Here is a 24,777-nt window from a genome sequence, read left to right on the forward strand (position 1 = left end):
AAGTCGCTCCGTGGTACACGCCCGCCCTCAAAACAATGAAGCAAGCCTGCTGCAAACTTGAGAGAGCTTGGAGGCAGGACTGCTCACAACATAGGAAGGCTGAGTACAGAGCCGCAATAAAGCTCTACAAAAATGAAATAAAAGCTGCACAATCCCACTTTTATGACTTGAAAATTAATCTGGCCGCTAACGCCCCTAAGGAAATCTTCAAAATAGTTAAATCCTTAACCCTTCCCTCCCCTGAGCGTCCGTCATCAGACGGTGCACAAACCCGTTGTAACAACCTTGCCACTTTTTTTCCCAGAAAATTCAGGCCATTTATTCCTCATTTACCACTGGCAAGGATGACATAGAACCTACCACCCCTACAGTCTCCGACTCTCCCGTCCCCTGTCTGCTCGACAAATTTCCACTCCTTGACCCCACTACATTAGATAGGCTGATTCCTAAGATCACCTCTGGATCTCCCAACGACCAAGCACCCCCGCAGACTCTCATTAAGGTCATTGACGTCATTCGTCCGGTCATTTTGGATGTCCTTAATGCTTCCATCACTTCTAAATCCGTCCCATCTCCGTGGAAGTGCGCAATGGTTAAAGCTTTATTGAAAAAGCCCACATTGGACCAGAACAACTTGGCCAACTATCGCCCTATTTCTTTACTTCCGTGGATGAGTAAACTGCTTGAGAGGCACGTCAACAACATCTTAGTGGATTATTTAGAGTCCAACAGTCTGCTCCGTGCCTCTCAGACAGGGTTCCGCCCTCAGCACGGAACTGAAACCGCCCTTTTAGCTGTGACGGAAGAAGCTAGAGCTGTGCTGGACCGGGGAGGAAAGGCCGCCATCATATTACTTGACCTCAGTGCCGCGTTCGACACGGTCAACCATGCCACATTATTACAGCGATTGAATGGCTTGGGCGTGTCGGGCGCGGCCCTGGAATGGCTAACCTCCTTCCTGGATGAACGATTCTTCCAGGTGTTTGAGGGCGAGACAGTCTCCCCCAAGCATCCACCTGGCTGTGGGGTGCCCCAGGGCTCCTCCCTAAGCCCCACTCTTTTTAATGCCTATGTGGAACCTCTAGAAAGGATAGTCCACCCCTTTGGTGTGCGTATCGTTACCTACGCCGACGACACCCAATTGGTGGTCTCTTTGGACCACTCTGAGGGATCGTCCACCACCTTAGATCCCTGTCTAGAGGCTGTTGCCAGGTGGATGCAATCTTCCTGTCTTAAACTTAACGGGGAGAAAACAGACATTATGCTGTTGGGCAACCCTCCCCCGTCTGCCCTAGCATCCATCTGGCCCCCATGTCTTGGCCCGCCTCCCCACCCCCCCCCAAATCTCAGATAAAGAGCCTCGGATTCTGGCTGGACAAAGGGCTTGACTTTTCGGTCCAAGCCACCAAAACTGCCTCTACATGTATTGGGCTGATGAAAAAGCTTCGCATAGTGCTCCCTTTGCTCCCATTCCAGGCAAGGAGGATCATGGTACTCTCCCGCCTGGATTATGGAAATGCCCTATACATAGGAGCCCCGGCAGCAGTGACCTATAGGCTCCAAGTCACGCAAAGCTGTGCCGCCCGACTACTGTATAACATTCCCCGCCGGCAGTCAGCTAAGTAAGCTCTAAAAGAACTTCACTGGCTCCCAGTAGCGGCCAGAGTGCAGTTCAAGGCCATGTGCATTTTGCACAAATCTTTTCATCGCACCGGCCCGGCAATTTTGCACCCCATAGTTACGCCTTATGCACCGTCCAGAGCCCTGCGCTCTAGCTCTTTACAGCTTGCAACTACTACTAAAATCAATAAAGCTCGCTGGGGCGGTCGCTCCTTTTCCCATACTGCGGCCAAGCTTTGGAACTCTCTCCCGCTCTCCCTTCGAGAGAATAATAACCGTATGTCCTTCAGAAAGGCCTTAAAAATGCACTTGTTCGCAAAAGCGTGTTGATCTACCCTGAGCTCGCCACAAGCAATCAGTCAAAAGCGCTGCGAGGCCTCCGGGTAGCTACGCGCTATATAAGTGCAATTTTTCATTTCATTCATTTCATTTCATTACAGTATCAAAGTCCACAGAGAGGTCTAATACAATCAGCATGGTCTACCCCCCCCCCGATCCAGCTTCCCCTTAATGAACTCAGCAACTGCGAGTGGAGCCGTCTCCGTACTATTCTTGGTTCTAAAACCCAACTGGTTCTGGTGTAGGAAATCACTTTTTTCGGCGTAATCAGAAATCACTGATTTTATATTTTTCTCAAGGACCTTGGAGAAGAATGGCAGTAGTAAGATTGGCCTGTAATCGGCTGACACTAGGGCTGTACCCTCCATCTGCATCCCTGCATGAAATATCAAAAGATGCTGAGCCCTCTGCCATCGTCCTTCACCTCCCAATTGCTCCTGTTCCATGAGTACCTCGGCTGCACTTTCCTTGTTGCGAGACCGGTGGGTCTGCACCACACGCACAAGCGTGTATGTGACAGGGACCAAGCGGATGCTGAGCACTGACATATTTATTCTGCTTCTCTTGGAACTATGTAGGGGATGCACACAAATACTAGGCGACATAAGGAGAGAATAAGGTTAAATGGGTCCTCAGATCGCCCCTTCCCCATACCCGCCTTCGATCTGCGGAGCCCAACAGTAGCTAGCACCTTCGCTTCACTTGATGTGAAGTCCTCTCAGAGGTGCTGGAGTGCAGCTTCTGGTCCAGGGTCCTCGTGCCAGAATAGATTCATTGTAGTTATCCATTGGCCTCCCTTCTGAGCACTTGACATCTGCAGGCATTGTAAAGCAATGAGTGACTATGGAAGGATGCACGAATCAAGATAATCTCTCAGTAAAAGAACAGATTTAGCAGTTTTGTGTTGTCTTTGAGACACTCAACTTCTAGGAACATCCAAAGAGGGTACATATTCGATGTAGTTCGCACTTCTGACCTCCTCAAAACTGAGGTGTCTTCATACCTCCAACCAAATCTAGGCACAATATCACTGCCTCATATTCCATATCCCAGCCTCCACTGCCTCACTCCTTTCTCCATCCAGAAGTCCTACTTTGATTGAGATGCGGCAAAGAAGCCTAAATATGAACTGCTTCAGCGACAGGGACTGGGTGACTCCTCTTCTGTTATTCTGCGTCAGGTGAATGTACAAACGTTTGAAGATCAGTGCAACCGTCTTTAATTGAATGCTGTCCTGACACATTTGCTGAGGTTAGTGTGTGAGGCCAGGAATGACTGAAATATAGTCCAGTTTCTTCTGTCTGCATGACTGTTGTTTTTATTGGAAATAAAGCAATACTAGTCACATAAATAGAAGGGATCAATACATAATCAGACATATGTTGTCTCTAAACTTTACCACTCAGAATCTCGGCTTCATTCAGCCGTCCGCATGCAGTGATCTTCATCACATTTACTAGACTGACTACTCTGGATGTTCTCAGTAGAAGTCCTGCCTGGCCGTGGCCGGTGTTAGTTGTGTGGGACTCTCGGCTACGGATTCCTCATTATCAGCCTTGACTTATAGGGGCATATTATCAAGCCCCTATCGCCACCACAACGTCACTTCTTGTGACGTTGTGGTGGCGATAGGGTCAGCGCCTTATGTACAAGGCAGTGTGAAGCCACTTAACGTGGCTTAAAGCCACATTAAGTGCCTTAAGGCTGCCTTGATAATAGAGCCCCTTTCCCGCTAAACTAAGCATGAAAGGGGTGTGCGGTGGGTGTTGCTGTGGGTGTTCCACCGCAACGCTCATTGAAGTTGACGCTGCCACCTATTATCAAGTTTGGCGATAATAGGTGGCTGCTCCGAACTTAAGACCAGAAAAATCCTGGTGTTAAGGTGGCAAAACGAGGAGAAATGCTTAATTTCTCTGCGTTTTTGCTTTTTCCATGTGTGCTGCCTTGTGCAGCACACATGGAAAAACCAAAATGCCAAGGTTTGTTCATGTACAGGAAGGTGTCCCTTCCTTTACATGAACAACTGCATGAAGCAGCACACATGAACGTTACAAAATGTCATTTTAGTTTGTTTACTCCTTCCTAGACATAAACAAACCTCCCTGCACACAGACACCCTTGCACTCTGGTGCAAGGTTGCCTGCGTTGGTGCTAAGTTGTTAAACTTAGCGCCATCGCAGGGAATTGCAGGGCGGCACCACATTCTTGTAAATATGGTGCAGCCTTGCGTTTCCGAAGTGGCAGAGAGAGGCGTTAAGCCAAGGAGGCTAATGACACGCTTCGCCACTTCCTTGGTAATGTGCCCCAAAGAGCCATGGAATATTCCAGATGAGCGTGCGTTGACGTAAGGGCGCTGAGCTACCTGCGTACAGGTAAGTGATAGTTTGCTCTCTGATGACTCAGTCTAGGCAGCACAGGTGAGGAGGGCGGGGCTCTCATAAATTCTGAAACCAGAATCAATTTCCATAACCTGCTGCCACAGGGAGTTTGGAGACCAGAGGGAGATTGCACGTGTGAGCGGCTTCCGTCAAGCATGGCGCTGCTGACCGACACCGTCCGCTCTGTCTTAAGCTAAAAACTCTTGCCGGGAAGTCATAACCCTGAGGGGTGCTGGAAAGAGTGAAAGAAAAGTAGGAAAGGGCATGCAGTTCAACTGTGCTGCAAGCTGGGCGAACAGGCTCAGCAATGCTTGTAAACAGTCATTACAGCTCTTTGTGTGGCATGGCCATTACCTAAAATAATTATTGTAGCTTCAGTACAATGGATCTTCTTTAAAAACTGATCTATATCGAAAGCCATTGTCTGCCCCTAGGGCTCTCCCTACAATTAAAAATGAGTGCGTCATTCACAGGTAAATCCCTTAGTATCACCAGTAATTTATTATAATACCCTGCAAGAAACTGTATATGATCTTGAACCCTTGGGAAGGAATATTAGATCTTGTTTTGTCATCCATGTGCCACACAATACGTAATTATTCATCTAGGCATGAATGTTTAAACAGTTAAGAGATAAGGAAGTTTATTGTATGTGTTTATACACAAAAGAAGAATTAAGGTTTCTATTACTACAGCATTATTTTGATTCATTTGCTACACTTACAGTGACATAAAAAGCAAATCCATCAAATAATCTGAATAATAAAAAAAGTTGATCTTATTTTTCAAAATCACAGTTCGAGGTCAATTGATGCCATTATGAGCGTATAAAAAACATTGCTTTCTGTACTTTCTAGTTAACGGCCGAGCTGCATAATGCGACATATCCATGCAACACACATTGACTCATGCAAGGCAGCGGCCATCTTGAAACTTTAGAAAACAATGTTTTCTATTCTTTTAACATTCAGGTTACAACTACTTGGTTGCACAAAAACAATCCTGCATGTAATGCAGACCCTCTTGCACCTTGACCCAGGGGAGCCTGTGTTGTCGCTAGGCAGCACATAGTGCACCCGCATAGTGAGAAAGCCGGAATGCACCATATATTAGTCAATATAGCACATTTCAGCTCTCTCGATTTGAAGCAGAGCAGCAGGATGCCTTCCTGCATCGCGCTGCGTCAAATATGAATAAATGTGGGCCTGATCTATGACTTTTATCAACACCTTGAGTGCTCATGACGAGCTGAGCTCTTCATGAGGCACAGTGGCGCTGTGCTCATGATGAGCTGAGCTCGTCATGACCTTTGCGGTGCTACCACATGGGCATAATTCCCCTGCTGTGCTGAGCGTTCTAAAGAAACGGGCGTGGTCATGACGAGCTCAGCGCCACCGTGCAGTATGGGGAGTTGAGCTCGTCACGAGCACTGCGGCGCCGCGCTTGACCCCCCCTCCCCCCGCAAGGGGTTAAGGGCTCAGAGATGTGATATATCCATGGCAATGGACTCTCCCGGTGCACAGAGACATTTTAAGCCATGGACAAAGTGGGCAATCAAAAGGGCCACCACCATCCTAGGGGCGCCATGGTAATGTAATCTTTCTCTCACTCTAGTTTTTCTTTGTCACTCTCTCTCTCCCCACCCAGACGCGCACACATTTAAAACAGGTGTCCTGTTAGAAACTGAGCTTCTTTGCAAATGCTCCCACTTTTTGTCCCCCCATTAGAACTGCTAGAAGCTGTTTTTTAACTCTGATAGTGCCATGGGACCTGCTAACCAGGCCCGGTGCCCGTGCTCTTCCACTAAAAGTGATGTTAATTGGGACACCCAATTGGCAATGGACTTTGCCTCCTTATAAGTCCCTAGTAGGTGGTACCAGGAGTACCCAGGGTATATTGTGCCACTGTGACGAGGAGGACCCGGACCCGGGCCCTCCCGGCTTACCTTTACCTGTGTCCTCTTTTGTCACCCAGCATGCAGACGCCTGGAAACCCGTAACGGACTGGCCCCTACCGTCCCAGGAACCGGAGGAGCCGTGTTTCTTTAACTGGGCGGAGCTGGAGCCGGAGACCGCCCATCAACAGGAGGTAAAGGTGCGCCCAAACGGATCCCAGGTGTGTTGTACACCCGGAGGGAGTGGAGAGTGGTGGCGTGAGCGAGGAGCTGAGTGGAGGAGGACCGAAGACGAGGAACCGAAGATCGCGATTGAGGAGGAGGCGTGTGAGCAGTGGAGGACGGGAGACAACGGAAGCAAAGAACATCAAGTGGACCGGACGAGTGAGCAGTGGAGGACGAGAGACGAAGAAAGCCCGGAACATCGGTTGGAGGAGGCGTGTGAGCAGTGGAGGACGGAAGAGGACGCAAGCGAAGCACAGCAACGGCAGGAGGCGGGTGCGCCGCCGAGGAGACCGGGAGCGGACTGGAGAGCGGACCAGCGGAGAGAGGAGGCGTTACAGGAACATCGGAGGAAGGAGCCCAGTGACAACGGAGACAGCGGACCACGGACCTGGGAAACCGAGGGGAGAAAGACCCGTGACGACCGCGACAAGCCGGGAGGCCAACGAGGAGGCGCATCGCCCAGCCACACTTCACACAAAGTGTGGCTCGAGCAGGTACGGTCAAGGTTCACGGGGTGGGCGGGACGTAAGTGGGGTAAACCACCGTAAAACCGAGCAACCGACCCTCAGTGCACAGTTACCTTCCCTTCACCTCACCGGCACTTTGAGAACAACGAGCACGTGTGGTCCCTCACTACCCTTCCCTGACAAACACCCCAAAACCGCGAGCTAATAGTGGTTTCTTTACTTTTTTGTTTCTTTTTGGGGTCAAATCTGGAACGAGAGACAAGACGGCGGAGGCAAGGCCTACAACGCCCAGAAGGCACCGGGAAAGTCGGAGACTGGGAACTGCCAAACAAGTGAAAGAGGACATTGACAATCCTTTGCCATTCTATCGAGTACCAGTTCAAAAGAGGAGGTTATATAAAATAATAAAACCTTCTTTGCCTCGCAACCCCGTATCAGTGAGTTTATTGGACATCCCACCCGAAAGCCCACAAGTGGTGGAGAATGCGGGCATAGAAGAAACCATCCAGGACACAAAGATGGAAGCGATATTGCAAGCCCTAGTAAAAGGTCAAGAACAGCTGGGGTGGGCTGTGGAGCAACAGCTCGCCTCCGCACAACTGGACCGGGACACTTTCCGCTCCACAGTAGTAACCCAACTAGAAGGACTGCAACAAACTAATGATCCCGGGAGTAACCCTGTGCGCGAAGCCAGACCACCGCCCACACCGGCAGGCATCTCCCTGCAAAAGTACACCCCTGGAGAGGATCCGGATGCCTTTCTATTGAATTTTGAAAGGGTGGCACTGGCATGCGGATGGCCAGTTGAGAAGTGGCCATTCTTTTTGGCACCCCTACTGACGGGAGAAGCCCAAGCCGCCTATCAGGTGGCCAACAGCAGTGGACAGACGCCATATAGACAAATCAAAACGATCATATTAGATCATCTTGGTTTAGATGCGGAAGCATACCGCGTCCGCTTTAGGAAGGAACGGGGTCAAGGGGGGGACAATCCTAAAACCCTATTCTTCCGCCTGAAAGCCGCAGCCGATAAATGGCTGACCCCCGCTACCAGTTCCAAAGAAGACATTATGGATAAGATATATCTAGAGCAATTTCTAGAGGCACTGCCATACGGGACACAACGCTGGTTGCGACAGCATTCCAACCTAACCACCCAGCAAGCCATGGAGATGGCTACCACGTTCGTCCGGGCCCAGCCCCGCCTACACCCCAGTGAACCAGAAAAGTCTCACAAGGCAATCCCTAGACCAGAACGCAGACCCAGAGCACCTCCTGGATTGCCAAACCCCCGCTTCTTGAGCCCGGAGGCTCCTCCGTTCCGAGGACCACAGTGTTTTGATTGTGGGACCTGGGGCCACATAGCCCGCTTCTGCCCACAGAAACGCAGTCAGGAAGAACCGATGGAAGTGGGATATATGTCAAAAGCCGTCCTGTACACCGCCGAACTGGGAGGCGCATATCACGTGAGTGTGACCGTAAATGGGACTGTAATCCAGGCCCTGCTGGATTCAGGGTGTAAGCAATCAGTCATGCGGGATGTTTATGTTATGCCTCCCCAGGTAATGCCCAACGACCAAGTGTACATAAAATGTGTCCATGGGGATGTGAAGGGGTATCCGGTGGCATACGTCCCCATAGACTTAGAAGACAGGGGTCCCTTGGTAGTGAAAGTGGGGGTGATGAGTTCTCTACCGGAATCTCTCATACTGGGTACCGACAATCCCCATTTCCTAGAACTCTTCGAAGACCAATTAAGGAAAAATAAATCCCCGAGTAGAACCCCTGTCCCGGCTTTGCTGTCCCCTGACCCCTGGGAAAACGATAGGAGCTTCAAGTTCGCCCAAGAGAATGATTCCAACTTGCTAAATGCGTGGGAAAAGGCCCATGCGGAACAAGACATCCTACCCATGAGATACCCCAGATTCCTTATCAAAGATGACCTCTTGTATCGACAAGCCAAAGCAGACGACCCAATACAACTCCTGGTACCCACTTGCTTTCGCGACCAAATAATGTTCTATGCCCATACACACCTACTGGCAGGACACACCGGCAGTGAGAAGACAACTCAGAATGTGCTCCGTAACTTCTACTGGCCGGGTGTATACCAAGACATAAAAAGCCACTGTCAGACGTGTGACATTTGTCAGCGGAAAAATACCCATCGACCAGCTGGAGTACCACTACAACCGCTCCCCATTATAGGGACCCCGTTTGAGAGGGTCGGGATGGACCTGATTGGCCCTCTACCCAAAACCCGGAAGGGACATCAATACGCTCTGGTAATCGTGGACTATGCCACGCGCTTTCCAGAGGCATTTCCCCTAAAAGCACCCACCTCGAAAAACATCGCCGAGAAATTTTTAGAGTTGTTCTCCAGGGTAGGATTTCCTAAAGAAGTCCTAACGGACCAGGGCACCCCATTCATGTCCCGAGTCATGAAGGAAGTCTGTCAACTCCTGAACCTCCACCAGATCCGAACGTCTGTGTATCACCCTCAGACCGACGGACTGGTGGAGAGGTACAATGGTACCCTGAAAACCCTGCTGAAGAAAATGCTCACTGTTAACGGGAATGAATGGGATCTCTTGTTGCCATTGGCATTATACGTTATACGAGGCCAAACGCAGAGCAGCTTAGGCTGTTCTTCTTTTGAGATGTTATATGGGCGACAACCCCGCAGCCTGCTGGAGATGACCCGAGAAGTATGGGAGAACGAGAGCGACGGTGACACAAGATCATTGCTGGAGTATAGCCAGAATTTAAGGAATAAACTTGGGAAAATACGAGAGCTGGCCTTAACCCAACTGGAGTCCAGTCAACAGAGACAGCAGGCCCACTACAACAAAGGAAAGAAGTGGCGACATCTAGCAGTAGGTGACTGGGCATTGGTGTTGTTGCCCTCGATGTCAAAAAGATTCCAGAATGAATGGCATGGCCCATTTCAAGTCATCGAGACGATTGGGAAAACCACCTACCGGTTACAAATGAGTAGGAAGAAAAACCAGGTTTTCCATATCAATCTCCTAAAAAAATGGTTGGGGCCAGCTCCTCTGGTCGCGAGGGTGACCATCCCGGAACATAACAATCAGAGCACCACACTGGACGAACTGGTAATAAGCGAGGAATTATACGATAGTGAACAAGCTGAACTACAAACCACCCTACGTCCCTTCAAGAGGATCTTTTCAAACATCCCAGGGGCCACTACCCTTACCGAACATCGGATAGAAACCCCCGAGGGCGTCACAGTAAAACAAAGACCCTATAGAATACCAGCCGCCAAGAGAAACGCAATAAGTAATGAAGTGAAAGAGATGCTGAGGCTAGGGGTCATCCGGCCCTCCCGCAGTGAATGGTCTTCACCCATCGTAATGGTGCCCAAGCCAGATGGTAGCAGCAGGTTCTGCATGGATTTTAGAGCCTTGAATGCAGTGTCATCATTCGACGCCTACCCAATACCCCGCATTGATGAACTGATTGAGAAACTAGGAAATGCAAAATACATCAGTACCCTTGATTTAACTAAAGGGTACTGGCAGGTCCCTCTCAGAGAGGTAGATCGGAAAAAAACGGCCGTCGCCACTCCCGACGGACTCTACGAGTTTAACGTCCTTCCCTTTGGCCTCCACGGGGCTCCGGCCACTTTTCAAAGACTTATGAACGAAGTACTAAGAAATCATCAAGAATATAGCTCGGCCTACCTGGATGACATCATTATATTCAGTCCTTCTTGGGAAGAACACCTGAGACATCTACGAAACGTACTACAGCAACTGAGGGAAGCAGGGCTTCACGTCAATTCAAAGAAATCCCGAGTAGGATTTCGAAAAGTCAAGTATCTGGGGTATGTACTGGGGCATGGTGTCATTGAGCCACAACTTGAGAAGGTCAGGGCAATTGCAGATACCCCTTTTCCCTCCAGTCAGAAGGAAATGAGAGCCTTCCTTGGCCTCGTAGGCTACTATAGAAGGTTTATCCCCTCCTTTTCGGATATAGCCGCCCCCTTGACTGACACGTTGAAGAACCACACCAAAAGTCAGGTTCTACAGAATCCAACAGTTGCCATGTGGAACGCATTTCAAACACTGAAGCGTGCCATCACGACCAGTCCCGTCCTTACCTCTCCGGATTTCAACAAGCCCTTTCTCCTGCACACGGACGCATCTGATTTCGGTATTGGGGCGGTGTTGTCCCAAGAATCCGAATCCGACATTGAGCGCCCCATACTGTACATCAGCCGCAAATTATTCCCAAGAGAGGTTAAATACCCTACCATAGAAAAAGAGTGTTTAGCGATCAGGTGGGCAATTGACAAATTGAGATATTACCTGGAGGGGCATTCATTCATCCTCTATACTGATCATGCCCCTCTTACCTGGATGAGCCGGAACATCTCGAACAACCCACGTGTCCTGCGGTGGTTCCTGGCCCTGCAACCCTTCCGGTTCCAGGTCCGTCACCGTAAGGGGAAGGACAACGCCAATGCGGACTATTTATCACGGTATCCTCTCCCCGATCGGGAGAATCGTAGGGGGGAGGGATGTGACGAGGAGGACCCGGACCCGGGCCCTCCCGGCTTACCTTTACCTGTGTCCTCTTTTGTCACCCAGCATGCAGACGCCTGGAAACCCGTAACGGACTGGCCCCTACCGTCCCAGGAACCGGAGGAGCCGTGTTTCTTTAACTGGGCGGAGCTGGAGCCGGAGACCGCCCATCAACAGGAGGTAAAGGTGCGCCCAAACGGATCCCAGGTGTGTTGTACACCCGGAGGGAGTGGAGAGTGGTGGCGTGAGCGAGGAGCAGAGTGGAGGAGGACCGAAGACGAGGAACCGAAGATCGCGATTGAGGAGGAGGCGTGTGAGCAGTGGAGGACGGGAGACGACGGAAGCAAAGAACATCAAGTGGACCGGACGAGTGAGCAGTGGAGGACGAGAGACGAAGAAAGCCCGGAACATCGGTTGGAGGAGGCGTGTGAGCAGTGGAGGACGGAAGAGGACGCAAGCGAAGCACAGCAACGGCAGGAGGCGGGTGCGCCGCCGAGAAGACCGGGAGCGGACTGGAGAGCGGACCAGCGGAGAGAGGAGGCGTTACAGGAACATCGGAGGAAGGAGCCCAGTGACAACGGAGACAGCGGACCACGGACCTGGGAAACCGAGGGGAGAAAGACCCGTGACGACCGCGACAAGCCGGGAGGCCAACGAGGAGGCGCATCGCCCAGCCACACTTCACACGAAGTGTGGCTCGAGCAGGTACGGTCAAGGTTCACGGGGTGGGCGGGACGTAAGTGGGGTAAACCACCGTAAAACCGAGCAACCGACCCTCAGTGCACAGTTACCTTCCCTTCACCTCACCGGCACTTTGAGAACAACGAGCACGTGTGGTCCCTCACTACCCTTCCCTGACAAACACCCCAAAACCGCGAGCTAATAGTGGTTTCTTTACTTTTTTGTTTCTTTTGGGGTCAAATCTGGAACGAGAGACAAGACGGCGGAGGCAAGGCCTACAACGCCCAGAAGGCACCGGGAAAGTCGGAGACTGGGAACTGCCAAACAAGTGAAAGAGGACATTGACAATCCTTTGCCATTCTATCGAGTACCAGTTCAAAAGAGGAGGTTATATAAAATAATAAAACCTTCTTTGCCTCGCAACCCCGTATCAGTGAGTTTATTGGACATCCCACCCGAAAGCCCACAGCCACCCTTTGTGACCCAAGTAAAAGTGTTTCTGCAGGTCTGCCATTGCAGCCCTGCACGAGCAGCATGTCTGCTCGAGAGGGACTCTGCACACACCATGTGCTGTAGAGCCACCCGCTGCCTTAATGTAAGTAGCCTTCCATTGCCCAGGAGGAAGAGTGAATTACAGTCAATGTGGGGATACATAGGTGTATACATATATAGCCCTACAGTAACCCTGTAAAGCAAGGTTTTTCTGTAAGAGACTGGCGGTCCATACAGTAATATGGGCTGGCTACCGGGCAAACTCGAGATATCCAGCTCCATTATGAAACAACCACATTTTGTCATGCTTGGTGTCAAACACCATGATTCTCGAGTCAAGGGTGAGCTGGCTTGCATGTAGGTGCCACCTTGTGTGGGTGCCTACAATAGGTGTAGTGATCCAGTGCCTTGTCGTTCTTCTCCAAGCCATTTGCAGCCAAGACAAGAGTCTGCCCTCCTGGTGGGATGTGCTAGCACGTCCCCAGGATGACGATAATGGCCGGGGCAAGAAGAAGGCCATAAATCCTCCCTCCCAGGAAGACTAGTATTTACAGCAATCAAGGTGTGAGCCTCAAAGACTTCACTGCCCTTGATATGCAGGAGAACTTGTCCCACACTTTCCAGTCCAGTAGGAATTGTTATTCAGGAGGCATTCATCCCCAAGAGGCTAGCCACACCTTGGTGGGTGGGCTAGGAGGTCTGCACTGCCAATGAAGGGTTCTGCCTTGTTGGAAGACCTTAAATTAGAGGACTCTGGGTAGAAAGTCGAGGTACAACCACAGAATGTTGTCACGTTAGGGGCGGATTAGCTGCAGGGACCAGTAGTCCGTTGGCCACTGTCCCTCACACCCTCACGGCCCCCTAAACTAGGTTTTAAGGGGCTCCCCTGACATCAGAACCTCAGTTCTGACTTTGAATCCAAGAGGAGGCACAAACAGGACGCCATCACTGAAACAAGACCTTGAAGCTGTAGGAAATTTGTGAAACATTGTTTACAACGTGAGGATTACATCACAACGCTATTACATTGCGGTTTTCACAACGCAAGTCGTTACAATGACTTGCGCTAGATAGCGCTCTAGGACAAGGAATAGTATAATTTACTATCCAACACCTTCCCTACTGTACTTAGACTGCAGTTGGAATAGTAAATTATACTACTCCTAAGTCCAGCGCCCTCCAACGCAAGTCGTTGTAACGCCCTGCGTTGTAAAAACCGCTATGTAATGTACCGTGCTGTAAATGTATGCATTTTACCGTCATACATCCAGGAAATTTGGCATGCTGCGTGACAAGAATTGCAACCCCCTGGGCCTGCCAACAGTAAGCCCAAAGAGAAATGGTGTCCAGCAAGTCAGAACTGGTAGCTAAGCTTACACCAAGTCTCTAGCCATTACTTTACTCCTGGTGCTCCCCCGCCGCCAAAGTAACAGTGGATCACATTTGCTGCTGCCAAGGCTTGGTGATTGCCAGTGGGGTGATCGACCCCTTGAACGATATTGCCAGCCCAAGAGCACCTCACAGCGACTGATGCCGGCAACAAACCCGCTGCTGTGTTCATGCATGCTCAAGATGGAGTCGTCGAGCATGTGCTGAAGCATCTTTGGCGCGACCAGCCCCAGTGAATGACAGCTGCCAGCTACCTCTGCACCATGAGCCATCAAGCAAGGTAGAAGAAATCCAGCTGTTGAACCCAGGTCCTAGGACCCCAGAGGCATCCACTGTCCATGGGTAGAGTGGAACTCCATCTCCAAGTACGGTTTTGTCAAGTGTGCTGCAAGTTTGACAGCTCCTGCGGATCCTGTTCAGCACCAAGGACAGCAGAGCACCTTTGCACCGGACTTCCTGGGCAGGGGAACAAAGTAAGGACTGTTGGAACTTGATCTAGGGGCCCGCATGACCTTATGCACAAAAGGGTTCATTTGAACTCACCCTGCATGTGAGCGAGTGTCACCTGTGTTTTCCACTATTCATTTCAACGGGACCAGTTTGACTTACAACTCCGGTTGTATGTATGTTACAAAGTTTGTTCTGGCGTCTATATTTATATAAAAATGCACTCTATTTTTATAAATTGTCTGATTTCTTTCGAGTTGTCTCAATTACTTATGTGCCATAATGGTACTGTAAAATGCTTAGCACATGCTCTTTCAGTAATGCCGGACTGCTCTTTGCCACACTATCAGGATTGAGCTAAGGATTATTGTTGTTGAATCCAAGGACCATCCTCTGTGTATTGAGAGAACACTGCATGGTGAGGCCCCCCAGCCGTACCACATAATATTCCACCCTGCAACATGGCTTCGAAATAAAAATATCGATATGTTGAAATATTGAGTTTTTAATATTGTGATATACAAATATTGTGATGCAGTAACGTAGCTGACAAGATTATTGATTTTCTAAGGTAAGAAATATCGATTTCAAAAATATCTATGTTGTTAATTTCATTTACAAAAATATCTCTGGCCCTCATTACAATGCTGGTCGGACGAGGGTCTGATCGGCATCGTAGCAGAAACTGGACAGTCCGGCAAGGAGTCGGTGGTCCAGCTACCACCATTTCAATTCAACCGCCTTCACAGCTGTCGGAGGAAGTATTTTTCCTATTGTGGCTTCATGCTGCGGGCTGCAGCACAAGCCGCAATAGGAAACATACACTTTTGAATTATCCACGCACAGTGTGGCAGACACTGTGCAGTGCCTGTCCCACAATGCATGAATATTTGGTGGGGCACCAAAGGTGCCCCTAGGACCCTTAGGGCCCTGGGGTGCAGCTGGGGGGACAAGGGTGCTGCTAGGGCACCCAATGACCCTTGCCACCAGCCTTTTCATCGCTGAAGATCCGACATGAAAAGGCTGCCGGAAAGGTGTATCGTAATCTCCATGGCGGTGCCTCAGTACGCACCTCCTCTATTTTGGCTATTGCAATCCGCCTGCTGCCCGGACACGCTCCTTGAGCCTGTCGGAGGTGGAGCGGATCCCCCCCGCAGGCATCGGTTGAGCAGCCTGTTTACTAATACGGCGATCAGACTGATGCCTCAGATGTTATGCGGCCTGCCACCAACGAGCTGTTGGATGGCCATTGTATTGAGCGCCTATGTTGTAAATATCGTTTACGTTTAAAAAAAAACAAGGGAACCGAATTAGGTAAGCAAGGACCTTGAGTATCAACTATTATCACGGACAGTGGTCCTTGTCAGGAGTAGATAGAACAAAAGAAATGAATATAGAACAGAATCAATTCTATATAGTTACTATCCAGCCGGATAGTAGGATTTAATCAAACTTATTTTTAGGTATCAAAAACACAGGACAATCTACGGTGGAATACATTCCTGTATCCAAAGGCATAAAAATTAGTCAGTTTGTGAGAAAAAATATTAGTAAGATAAAAACATAAAAAACTAAACGAAACATTCAGGGAAAACGAGGAGAGGCTTGTTATTAAATATGAAAAGTAAAACAAGCGTGATAGTAGACACAACCGTAACACATGGCATATAGATAGTTTGTGTGCATGGTGTTCAAAAGGTCGATGACGTTTCGATCACGTTTATAGGGATACTGGTATCATCATCAGGACAGAACACACAATCAATGCCTGAACAACATATGGACTGTACAATTAATTACATCTTAATAGGAAAAAGGATTAAAGGAAGGAAGAAAAGAGTATGTTGATTAGTAAGGGAGGATCCCCAATTACCCAAAGTGCAGACGGTGCAGTACAAGATCTTTTGTGAAATGTCTGTGATTACGCAGCTTTCCGGTCAAGGTGCTGAAAATGGTGGAACGGTGGGATGCAAGGGGGAGTGGAGGAACTGTGTTTTGTGAACACGCATCATTAAGGTGAAAGTATGTGTCTCTCAGTAGTCGGGTGTGCCCGCTGCGCAGAGAAGACTCATTGGGATGGCGCCCTCGGATGGCGCCCTATCGTAGTCAGATTACGGGGTTTGGGAGCTTGTTAGCTAAAAGGGGGAACCGGCGTGGGGAAGGGCTGGAGGTCCTTTCCTTTTTGGAAGTGCAGGTATTAGGGAATTGGCTGACGGTCAGTGGCTGTCCATGCAGAGCTCAATGGCTCACCGGAGACGTCAAAAGGTGCCAAGGATTATACGGTGTGGCCATGAGGATGATGACCATAGGTGGGGAGGTTAGTATGTAATGGGAAGGAGCAGTTTGTCAGGCATGTAATAGACAATGCGGGCAAAAAAGTGCTAGGAGCGTAGGGTTCTTTACCTAGATTGGGTCAATATGCAGCAGTGTCAGTGGCCGGGGGTCCGACAACGGTCCGATACCGTCTGGAGGGCAATAGATTGCCGCTGGGAGGATGACTATTGGTGGGGAAGGTTGCTTGTGATGGGAATAAGCAAGTTATAAACTCCATAGTGCAGTGTGCGGGCTAAAAAGCACATGGAGTATTGGGCCCATGCCCAAAATGCGTAATTATGCGACGGTGCCGATGGCAGGGGGTCCAAGGACAGTATGATACCGTCTGGAAAGAGCTCAATAGCTCAATGCTGCTGCTGTGTGGGACGAAGACCAGCGATTTAAATAGCACGGGATAATGCGGGGGTGAAAAGGAGAGCTAGACCGTCAATTGCGGCGGCCATTTTGGGTATGAAAAAGCGAGTGCCTATGATATGCTACTACTGTGGAGCTGTGAGTAGAGCCTGATCATGGCAAAAATTGAGCAATTGGGATTAGGGTCCATGCAAGACCCTATAGCTAGAGACAATGACACAGGCTGAGATCCATAACCACTGTTGCAGCCTGCTCATTGGTCCTTTCTGTAGCTAGAGTCAATGACACAGGATGAGATCCATAACTACTGGTGCAGCCTGCTCATTGTTCTGTTCTGTAGCTAGAGACAATGACACAGGCTGAGATCCATAACCACTGGTGCAGCCTGCTCATTGTTCTGTTCTGTAGCTAGAGACAATGACACAGGCTGAGATCCATAACCACTGGTGCAGACTGCTCATTGGCCTGTTCTGTAGCTAGAGACAATAACACAGGCTGAGATCCATAACCACTGGTGCATCCTGCTCATTGGTCTGTTCTGTAGCTAGGAACAATGACACAGGATGAGATCCATAACCACTGGTACAGCCTGCTCATTGGTCTGTTCTGTGGCTAGGGACAATGACAGGGTGAGATCCATTCCCACTGGTGCAGCCTGCTCATTGGTCCATTCTGTAGGTAGGGACACTGGCACATGATGAGATCCATACCCACTGGTGCAGCTTGCTCATTGGTCCGTTCTGTAGCTAGAGACAATGACACAGGATGAGATCCATAACCACTGGTGCAGCCTGCACATTGGTCCGTTCTGTAGGTACGGACAGTGACAGGATGAGATCCATAACCAGTGGTGCAGCCTGCTTATTGGTCCTTTCTGTAGCTAGAGACAATGACACAGGATGAGATCCATAACCACTGGTGCAGCCTGCTCATTGGTCTGTTCTGTAGCTAGAGACAATAACACAGGCTGAGATCCATAACCAGTGGTGCAGCCTGCTTATTGGTCCTTTCTGTAGCTAGAGACAATGACACAGGATGAGATCCATAACCACTGGTGCAGCCTGCCCATTGGTCTGTTCTGTAGGTATGGACTATGACAGGATGAGATCCATAACCACTGTTGCAGCCTGCTCATTGGTCTGTTCTGTAGCTAGAGACAATGACACAGGCTGAGATCCATAACCACTGGTACAGCCTGCTCATTGGTCTGTTCTGTAGCTAGGGACAATGACACAGGCTGAGATCTATAACCACTGGGGCAGCCTGCCCGTTGGTCTGTTCTGTAGCTAGGGACAATGACACAGGCTGAGATCTATAACCACTGGTGCAGTCTGCCCATTGGTCTGTTCTGTAGCTAGGAACAATGACACAGGCTGAGATCCATAACCGCTGGTGCAGCCTGCTCATTGGTCCTTGCTGTAGCTAGAGACAATGACAGCGTGAGATCCATTCCCACTGGTGCAGCCTGCTCAATGGTCCGTTCTGTGGCTAGGGACAATGACAGGGTGAGATCCATTCCCACTGGTGCAGCCTGCTCATTGGTCTGTTCTGTAGCTAGAGACAATGACACAGGCTGAGATCCATAACCACTGGTACAGCCTGCTCATTGGCCTGTTCTGTAATTAGAGACAATAACACAGGCTGAGATCTATAACCACTGGTGCAGACTGCCCATTGGTCTGTTCTGTGGCTAGGGACAATGACAGGGTGAGGTCCATTCCCACTGGTGCAGCCTGCTCATTGGTCCTTGCTTTAGCTAGAGTCAATGACAGGGTGAGATCCATAACCACTGGTGCAGCCTGCTCATTGGTCCTTTCTGTAGCTAGGGACAATGACAGGGTGAGATCCATTCCCACTGGTGCAGCCTGCTCATTGGTCCTTGCTTTAGCTAGAGTCAATGACAGGGTGAGATCCATAACCACTGGTGCAGCCTGCTCATTGGTCCTTTCTGTAGCTAGAGTCAATGACACAGGATGAGATCCATAACCACTGGTGCAGCCTGCTCATTGGTCCTTGCTGTAGCTAGAGACAATGACACATGATGAGATCCATACCCACTGGTGCAGCCTGCTCCTCCATCTTGTCTATATCTAGGTTCTGACACTGAAGAGGTCCTATAATCACTGGTGAAGACATCATAGCTGTCTACAGTGCTACAAATATCCTGGATATTTGTTTGCAAAATGTCTTTTTTGAGTGAAGTATGGAGCGGTTTGCTGGGGAATGTGCTCAGCTCATCCACTCATTCCACACAGATTACCAAGCAGCCAGATGGGAGCTCAATTTGACAGTATCGGCCCAGGGCGGGAGAGATAAACAACAGCGTAACCTTTCGTCAAGCCGACATATGTTTAGCTTGAAACCCTGATTGCCGGCACCAATAAAATCACGCCTAAAATGATTAGGCAGCCTTAATAGAGTCCTCTTCCATGGGCCACCTTCGCACCAGCTTAGGGCACATGTATGTGGCACATGGTGTTTAAATGGATTAAACAAGAGGTGGGGCATTGATTCCGCCTTTAATCCTAGCCAGTCTTAGGACAATTACTCTCCACTGTCTCCGTCACCTCGTAAACGATATTCATGGGGTGTGCGTTACCGTCACATAATGCAGTCTGTGCGATTAATAATGCATGCTTCTTGGAATTAGTAGCTGGATTACCTTATTCTTATTCAAGGCTTTTGTCTTTCTGGTTTTCTATCTGCCCTGGAATGACCTCCATCAATGTGTGTGAAAGTTTCCCAGACAGTTTCTTCTTCGCTACAGTGGCCATCACTAATAGGATGCTGGAGGGTTGAGCTAACGTGGTGAATGTCCCTTGTTGACAGGTCACTCATCAGCACACATGTTTCAGAGATAAAATGTTGCCAGCTGCATTTGATCCTTTACTCGCAGTGAGGTGTCCGGCAAATCTGCACTGATATCACGTGATTGCATCTTCAGATGGTGCCTTCTCTCTTTCACACTACTGCACTGATACTCTAGAAAAGTAGGTGGTCATTTTCCTCACCATGTGACCACAGCGTTCATTCAAACTGAGGTCACACGTTGTTACTTTGGGCATTTTGGCCCTTATTACGATGTCGGTTGGAGTTGCCTCTGACCGACGTCGATGTAGATTGGGAACTGACCAACCTCAGGTCGGCATTCCACCGCCGCAATTAGGATGCGACTGCCCATGGTGCCGTCGCGGAGGGCTGAAACCACTCGCATCACAAGCTCCCATTGAAAAATTAAGTTTTTAAACATCCCTGCACCGTGTGGCAAGCACCACACGGTGCACAGGGATGTAAAGGGGGGAACCATAAGAGCCCCCCCGGGCCACATGCGGAGGGCCAAGGGGGTAAGGGGCCCTGATAGGGGCCCCCAAAATCACTTTCCAACAGCCTTTCCATGTTGGAAAGGCCGACATGGAAAGGCTGCGAGAAACAAACATCATATTTCTGACGGCGGAAAGGCCGTCCCGAAGGGGTTATAAGGAGCTTCTGACCAACCGACTGGCTCCTGAGCCCGTCGGAAGGCGTCAGTCAGTTCCGCCAACTGCTGCCTGCAATAGCACCCGTTCTAATGCGTCGGTCAGACAGCAGCAGTAGATGCTGTTCAGCCCGCAACTGGCGAGCTGTTGGTTGCGCTTTGAACTGCATCGTAATGAGTCCCATCATGTGAATGTGCATTTTGTTGGGGACCCTCTGAGAGTACGTTGCATTTCATAGACTAATGCAGTTTGTGTATTTGGGGTATTCATTCAATTAATAGATTTTCTAACACACAAAAATTTCCCTTTGCAAGGAATGGTAAAGGAGTGTGACACCCAGTAGACCATAAGACTTTAAGGAGGGACAATGGCTTGATGATAAGACAAATTCAGATTGTGGGCAAAACTGCAGTAAATAGGCTTGATTGTTGACTTCTAGTGCACAGCTCAATTGTTGCATTTTTACAACCGCCATTTTTAGGTTTAGCATTAGCCAACACCTTTTGATGTTAAAAAAATATATATGTACACTATACTTATTTGAGAGGGCTTTTAGATAGTTTTCTTCACCCATTGGTCTGTTGTAGAATCATTCATATTTTGCTTCCGCCCCTCACCGCATACAGTGCGAGGCTCAGAGCCAGCCCTCTTCACCCATTGGTCTGTTGTAGAATCATTCACATTTTGCTTCCAACCATCACTGCATACAGTACGCAGCTTGGAGCCCGCCCTCTTCACTCATTGGTGTGTTGTAGAATCATTAAAAATTTGCTTCCGCCATCACAGCATACAGTGCGAGAATTAGAGCCAGCCCTCTTTACTCATTGGTCTGTTGTAGAATCATTCACATTTTGCTTCCACCTGTTAGGAAATTAGGTCCGGTCTGCTTTCTGTGTCCATGCTTTGCCATCACATGACCTGCCTTGCTGAGATATAGGACCGGCCCAACCCATGAAACAGTGCTTGGTATCTTGTAGTTTGGGGTTCCAGGTTCTGGGCTGTTGTATTTGAATCCCGTTTGGTAGGGTTCACTGGCTCGTGTTCCCTTGCTAGTTTCCTTCCCTTCGTTCCCTTTTTGTTTGGTTTCTATTCCCTGGTGCCTATATCCAATCCCTGCCCTCTTCGTATTTATTTTTGCATCTCCCTTCCTTGCATTGGACCTTGTCCTTGGAACCTGAGTTGTTGTGTTTTTGTTTATCGTCGAGGGACTGCTGGGGCTCCAGCCCCCTCGGACGCTTACCGAAGGAAGAAGCGTGTTGCCTTTGGACGTCTCCGGAGACACAGCAGGATTGCCACGGAAGACGCCGCCAGGAGACCGAGCAGCGCCCTTGACTTCCGCGTGTAGTTGGCCAGTCCTCGTTGATGTGGGAAGTTTGGGCGTTTTCTGACGCGCTGAAGACGCTGAAGACACAGACGATACAGACGAGCGCCTTTGGCGCCGGAAGCGGTGTTTTGGTTCTGTTTGTGTCAACTTCGTCCCTGGCCCCTATATTCCACAACAACATTGTCTCTAGGGTTTTTTTTATGCCTTTAGTAAGGCTTTTTCCCCCTAGAAGTTCGTTTCTGTTTTGTAAGTCCCTAGGTAGGGAGCGTTTTCTGGAAACTCACCTGGACTAAGAAGCACATTAGCAGACGCCTTGTTCTCCATGCTACCAGGACCTCCCCGAAGCCGATCCTGTATTGCAAACAAGTAAGGAGTTTGGGTCATGTATATGGCAGAGTGTGGTTATAGAGAAGGAGGGAGGCTGTTAAGTAAGTAGCGGGGATTGTAAAGTAATTGTGTGTATTACTCTTCAGGTACAGAAGCGTGGAGGTGGTGGCGAGTGTTGGTCTGCAGTCCAGGTTGGGGTGAAGCCTTCTGACGTCTCCTTCCCTTGTTTTGTTTTCCCTTCCCCTGTCCTAGGCTCCGGTGTTATCTCGTTGTTATATACTTCATGAGTGACATTTGAGTCAGGGTAATGGATTGGGCCATACTACGTTCCTGCAGTGTTTGGGCTAGTGGAATCCAACACCACCCATCACAGCATACAGGACGCTGTTTGGAGCCAGCCCTCTTCACCCATTGGTCTGTTGTAGAATCATTCACATTTTGCTTCCGCCTATCACAGCATAGAGTACGAGGCTTGGAGCCAGCCCTCTTTACCAATTGGTCTGTTGTAGAATCATTCACATTTTCCTTCCGCCCATCACAGCATACACAGCGAGGCTTCGAGCCAGCCCTCTTCAGCCATTGGTCTGTTGTAGAATCATTCACATTCTGCTTCTGCCCATCACCGCATACAGTACGCAGCTTGGATGTACGTTGTTACAACGCATGCTTTTACCACGCATGCCTTTACAACGAAGGTTTTTCAACGCAAGTCGTTACAACGACTTGCGTTGGGGGGTGCTGGATAGTGAATAGTTTAATTTACTATTCCATCTCCAGTCCCCGTGGATAGTAGGGAAGGTGTTGGATAGTAAATTAAACTATTACCTATCCTAGAGCGCCCCCCAGCGCAAGTCGTTGTAATGACTTGCGTTGAAAAACATGCGTTGTAAAGGTACTGCGTGGTAAAAGTTGCGTCGTAAAGGATGTTTCCCACGCAGCTTGGAGCCAACCCTCTTCACCCATTGCTCAGTTGTAGAATCATTCATATTTTGCTTCTGCCCATCACAGCATATAGTATGCGGCTTGGAGCCAGCCCACTTCACCCATTGGTCTGTTATAGAGTCATTCACATTTTGCTTCCGCCCCTCACCGCATACAGTACGAGGCTTGGAGGCAGCCCTCAGCTCCCATTGGTCTGTTGTAGAATAATTCACATTTTGCTTCTGCCCATCACAGCATACAGTACGCGCCTAGGAGCCAGACCTTTTCTCCCATTGGTCTGCAGTAGAATCATTCACATTTTGCTTCCGCCCCTCACAGCATACAGTAAGAGGCTTGGGGCGTGAGTAACTCGCAGTGTTATGGGCCCCACTGATGAGTAGATGTATGGATTTTGTACTTCAGGGAAAGGTGACACGGTTTAGAAATTATTTCCGGAGTAGCGCTGCATCAGTATTATAACTTGGTAGCAGAGCATTGGTTGCTATAGAATTAGCTAGGATTATGTACAAAGTGATATAAGGGTTTTATGTACAGAAACATCTGTTAAGTTTGTATTACGTTATATGTAGTCCTGAAAAGGCTTCCAAGGATTGTGGGAAGCTGGTTACTCTGTCTGCAGGCAGAGGAAGTGTGGCAAGTGAAGTCGCACATTGCATAGTCTGTTTCAAAGGGTAGTATCGTCGTATACTACAGTGGTATTTGCGCATATCACAAGTGGTGTTGTCGCACATCACAAGTTTAGGGACATTAGGTGTGAAAGGACAAATGTATAGGGAGGGCAGTCTATGAAATTTTAGCTTTCAAGTATAGGGATCATTGCGTATTCTGTTTTAAACTTATCGCTGGGAGAGTAGCAGGACTTAACCCGAGCTTGTAAGAAGGGTAAAGTAGAGGGATGTGCTACTTTACTAACGACAGAGAAATTCTGTGGTAGGGTAGAGGTAAGCACTGCCTACTGGAAATACAGAATTATTTTATGAATGAGTAGGGATTTTCCGTGTGAATGTGTGTAAAAGAAATAGCAATATGTGTTCTTGTGAAACTCTGGGATAGACTCTAAGGAGCATTGAGGTATCTGTATGTGTCTTATTCCTAGAGAAACGGGTTTGTTATTGTTTGACAGAGGGGGAAGGTAGAGGGCTGTGCTACTTTATAGGAGGGTCTAAAATTCTGTGGTAACTATACAGAATACTTGAACGATTGAAAATGTATCACTCTGTTTTAGCGAAACAGATGAATGGAGTTGTTTTGTGTAAGTTACTAACTGATTCAGTTGTATATCTTGTAAATACGGCTTCTCGATAAACCTTGTAAAGGAGGGGTCAGTCGGCGCTTCAGAAGCCGGAGCATTGGTGACGTCAAAAGTGTCGTGCAGGGATTGGTCCTTGTGACCAAGACAGAATAAGGGCTGATTGGTGCATCACAAAAAGCAGCGAAGCTATTGGTTAAGCACTAAGGAGACGTATCTTGTTCTAATTGGTACGCTAGTGTAAACCGCACTGTGATAGGTTGGTGTTACGGAACATCAAAGAGAAAAG

This window comes from Lissotriton vulgaris, chromosome 11 (assembly GCF_964263255.1).
Source record: "Lissotriton vulgaris chromosome 11, aLisVul1.2, whole genome shotgun sequence".
NCBI classification, from domain to species: Eukaryota; Metazoa; Chordata; class Amphibia; order Caudata; family Salamandridae; genus Lissotriton; species Lissotriton vulgaris.